Source organism: Bactrocera neohumeralis, unplaced genomic scaffold (genome assembly GCF_024586455.1).
Source record: "Bactrocera neohumeralis isolate Rockhampton unplaced genomic scaffold, APGP_CSIRO_Bneo_wtdbg2-racon-allhic-juicebox.fasta_v2 cluster10, whole genome shotgun sequence".
Lineage (NCBI taxonomy): Eukaryota > Metazoa > Arthropoda > Insecta > Diptera > Tephritidae > Bactrocera > Bactrocera neohumeralis.
Window position 1 is genome coordinate 19,568,482 of NW_026089623.1, and position 5,213 is coordinate 19,573,694.

Below are 5,213 nucleotides of genomic sequence, written 5' to 3' on the forward strand. Positions count from 1 at the left end.
AGATAGAAGATAGATATATTTAAATAAATACATTAAGAGAAAAGTTTAGCGTGAAATAATTTATTTGTGACCTAAGCCTTAAATTCCTATGTCCTATCTTAATAATATGAAATAAATATATGTATGTAGGACGAAGAAATGCGACCGTGCGGACTGAACGTTTTTGACACACGACAATACTGACTGAACGAAAAGGGGACTCGAACGGAATAAAACCAATAACGGACTTCACTTGAACAGCGGACGGCGACGGAGAAAGTGTAATTAAGTATTGATCTATTGTAAAGTGGTATTAACCACCACCAGTTCTGTAATTAAGTATTGATCTTCATATTGTAAAGTTTGATAAAACACCAGCTCGTAACATAATGTAAAGTGTGATAAAGCACCAGTTCTGTAATAAACAGAAATTGATCCATTTTGAAGTGAGGTTGGTCCAGTCTTTTATTTCTGCACATCAGTGGATCATTCGTTCCCAGCAAATTGACTTAGCGAGTCGTCTACATTTCTTACATATTAGTCGGTTGGCCGTACGTTATACCCTACAAATTGGGAGCTCAACTCAACCGATTTTATTGGTCATACTGTGCACTGAAAAAGCAAACTCAAAGTCAGCAGCATTCGGAACCAGATCGATACTCTGGTAGACTGTAAGTTAACACACCATAGCAGCCAACAATAAAAGAACAAGAGCAACAACACGCTTCCGGACAACATTTCAATTCCACCGAAATCACTGACGATGCGTCTGGAGCTGAGCGTGGGAAAATTATTTTTCAAACTACAGAAGCCAGGTACTCCACTGCCAACGATATTGCTGACGACGCGCTCAACGAGTTGTGCGTGACAACAACAAACACCTATCGCTGCTACTGCGCTGGCAAGTCACGCGGCAGAGCGTGTGCAGTTTATTCAGACAGGTATTTAGGCGTAGTCGCCGCTGCAATAGTTTTAAAAAGTTCAGTTGTATTTACTCGCTCAGCCTTTACGGCTGCCCTTGCTCCGAAGCAAGGGAAATAAAGAACATTTTAAACTTATAAACAACCGGTCTTGTCATTTGTACAGTGGAGCAGCGAGACAAACCTAAGTGTTGGAAGCGGTTTTTGGAGGTGTATAAAATACAGGGGAAGTACAGTTTTAGTGCACTTGAGTTTTCTAGAAGTGCTGAAGCATAGCAAGCAGCGACGTTACGGTACGTGTACAACAACCATGGGTGCGTCGCAATAGCGCATCAGAAACAGCGAAAAATGCAAATGCGACGGCAATACACAAACACAAGTGTAACAAGCAGCAAGGCCGAGCGTCACCAAAGAGTCGGCAACAAATAGGTTGCGGTTGGCCGTGTTTTCGAACGAGCAGTGTGTGGAAGCGGTTAGGTAAGGGGGATTGTTGGGTGCAGGGGATGGGAGGATGGGGTCTAACCCCCGGTCACCAGTCCAGAGCAGTATGGAAGCTCAACTGGTAGCAGTTTCGGCTACGAAGTCTGACCGGAGACTTAATTCTGGTACCACGAGGAGCAGGAGCCCTTGGAGTTCGCTCCAACCTGCTCATACGGTATGGCCCCTTCGGAAGTATCGTGGTGGTTGTGGTTTATACCCAAATCGCGGGAAGAGTGTTTTGATCACTCAATGTGGAGTTGCATTGCAACCGGGTGCCGGACCCAAAGTACGGCAGAGGTTTTAGATGGGCCTCGAACCCTACCAAGGTGGTTAGTGTGTCCAGTCCACACTGCCAATTGGTACTGGAAATGCCTGGCATTTTCAGGGCGCTGATCAACGCATTGATTTGATCCGTGTACTTTTGAGTACCGTGGAGTTAGGCTGTCGTCAGCAGGTTCCCACGTTAAACACACCGGACGTTGTCCCTATCTACTCATTCGTTAGATAACTGTCAATGCGGATAGATGTGCGTGCGCATCGTTGCAATATTTTTCCTAGTGTTTTTCGGTGATTTTTCTCGATTTTCTTTTTTGTGCGGTCGTTTGTTTACGCAGTTTTGCTGGTACCGTTATTGCCTGGCGCGTGACGTAGCTTGCGGTTAAATTGTTTGTGCGATCGCGAGTTGTGAGGGTCGGTGACCGCGAGTGTTTTGTGCGGGTACATATCTTTTGCGCAATTTTGTGCAATTTTTGTGTACCAACTCGTGAATATAGCGGTAAGTAATTTAATTATTACTACTGTACATACGGACAACGTGGTCATCCAAGTTGTTGTTATTGGCGGAAGCTTCGCACGGTTCCAGTGTAGCTCCGTGTTGTTGGCACTCTTGCTGACTGGACTGCCTGCCAGTAGCTCTGTGCTGAGCATCCGGCGGTTAGTTGGTTCGGTGTCAGAAGAGTCTGGACAGGATTTCCCAAAGGGTGCAAGCGTCTGTCCAGCGTTGGAGATTGCGACTCCTGTAAGGACCAACAGTCGCAACAGCGTTACCGTTTAGCCCACGGTGCGATTCGGCACAGCGCCACATTGGTCGACTCCTGACCGTTACGGGGACTCTGTCCGGCCGGCGGCCAATTGAGTGGCCTTAATCCGACCACTGGTTGGGGTTGTGGGCTGTGCCACCGCGAGCACGCCATAATCGACCGCTTGGGTGGTCGCTGTTATTGAGCGGGCCCTTGCGTGGGTTGCACTTTTCAGCGCGTTCAGACGCACGCAACTGGAGAGCAGCTGCTCCAGAGCCTTTCTGTCCGTGAACCTTCTACGCTAGTGGTACGCCAGCGGATCAACGTCCGGTGTGTTTTACGTGGGCACCTGCTGACGACAGCCTTACTCTACGGCGCTCAAAAGCACAGCGGATCAAATCAATGCATTGATCAGCACCCTGAGAATGCAAAGCATTTTCAGTACCAATTGGCAGTGTGGAATGGATACACTAACCACCTTGGTAGGGTTTGAGGCCCATCCAAAACCTCTGCCGTGCTTTGGGTCCGGCACCGGGTTGCAATGCAACTCCACATTCAACTGACAAAGTTAGTTCTTCCCGCGATTCGGGTTTCAACCACAACCACCACGATACTCCCCGAGGAGCCAGTCCGCACGAGCAGGTTGGAGCGAACTCCAAGGGCTCCTGCTCCCCGTGGTACCAGAATTAAGTCTCCGGTCAGACCGCGTAGCCGAAACTACTACCAGTTGAGCTTCCATACGGCTCTGGACTGGTGGCCAGGGTTGGACCCCATACATATGTACATCACATACACACACCAATCATACAGAAGCTAACCCTAACTTCCAGCTAACCGCCTTCGCCGCTTAAATAATTCACGCGCAAACGACCCTAACTGTTCGGTTTTCAGACTAGTGGAGATCACACCACTAACATCTAATTGTCCATCGGTCCAGCTAATCCCCATACCACCCAAGTCCCTAATGTCCGAGTACATCGGGCACTCTGCAATCAAATGCGACCAATTTTCCGACCCCGCCCCACAAAAACACCACGACGTATCCGAAAGGTGCCTCTGATGCAAAAATGCATTCAGAGGCCCATGCCCCGTAAGCAGGAAACCCAGACTCAGATTTGACTTGCGTCACATATCTGATGCTGACCCCGTTCACACGGACAATCGGTGGACGACCCGATGACAATCTACCTTTCAGCAGCATTGTCACCGTTTTGTCCATCGATATGTCGACCCCCACACCTAAGCCCCAAGAATTAACGATCTCTAAGAGATCTCCTCCCGCCCGTTCTAGCTCAGACCTCGAGCGACCTTCGACCGTAAGAAGAAGGTCGTCCGCATACGCACAACATTTACAGAGTGGCTCGAGCTGCCCAAGCAGTGTGTCCATCATAAGGTTCCAAATATATGGACCACAGATGGAACCCTGCGGGCAGCCTCGAACAACTCCGATCTCCACACTCCCATTCATGCCGACAAGAGAGGCCTTTCTGTCCGAAAAATAACTCCGCCAAAGAGAAATTTCCGAACAGCCAAGCTCCTCCAGCCGTTGCACCACTCGATCCCAGCTTAGGTAATCAAACGCCCCCTTGAAGTCAACAAATATGCCGAGGACATATTTGTTAACATTCTCCCTAACGACACTCTGAACGTAGAACCACGCATCCTCTATACTGCGTCCTTTCCTGAACCCAAACTGCCTATCCGACCACATACCCCGCGTTAGCTCCGTTCCACCATGACCCTTTCCAGCACTTTTCCAAGTACTGGAAGGAGACTGATGCCCCGATAAGATCGAGGATCGCTCCTGACCTTATCAGGGGACTTCAGAAGAGGAACAACCCTAGCACTTTTCCACTCGCGTGGAAAGTATCCCTCCCAGACGCACTTATTATAAATGGCCTCCAGGTATTCCGGAAACGCCAGCGGATCAGTTCGACTGAGAGGTTAGTTGGGAAGCGAGATGCCTCCTGGACGGAAGAGGAAGGCGAAGTCCCTCGCTGGAAACGGAGAATCCGCCGCTTCGACAGTCGTGGATGACTCCACGTCGGGCGGCGAGGGGGAAACGACGGGAGCGGTAAAATCTCCACCGCGGGGTAAGGCGCGTCATGATGGCGGAAGCGAGGGTGGGAGCAAGGGTGGGAGCGGGAGTTGTGGCGAGAGTGCCAGCGTGGCCTCCGCTGTGAAGGCGGTTACGCGTGCTGTGTCGCCGCGTAACGTAGGGGGTATCGAGGGAGGGAGCGGGTGTTGTGGCGGGAGTGCCAACGTGGCCTCCGCTGAGAAGGCGGTTACGCGTGCTGGGTCGCCGCGTAACGTAGGCGGTATCGAGGGAGGGAGCGGGTATTGCGGTGGGAGTGCCAGCGTGGCCACCACTGGGAGAACGGTTGCCCAACCGTCAAAGACGGTTGGCAAAGAAACGGGTGCTGGTCGCGCCAAGGAGGCAGGAAATAAGCGGGATTATTCGCGGGGAGCAGTTGCTGCTGGAGGTGGGGCAGTCGGCCATGTTGCGGCTGCCAAAAGAATAACTGGGGAGCTCAACGAGCTAGTCTTTGAAGCCAAGAGCTTCGAAAGGGACCGCGAAGGGGCTGGTAGAGCTTGCCTCCAAATATGAGACGCTCTTGATGACGGTAATAACCGAGAATGCCCACCTTCGTGGTCAGGTAGATGCCCTTAGGGGGAGTTGTGGGAAACCCTCCTCTTCGGCGCCGAGCGGGCCAATTCCGGCTCCGTCGGCACCGATGCCTGCGCCTCCCACACCAGTGCTGGAAGCAATCGCACCGGTTACGCAGAAGCTGGAGACCTGGTCGGTCGTGGTCAG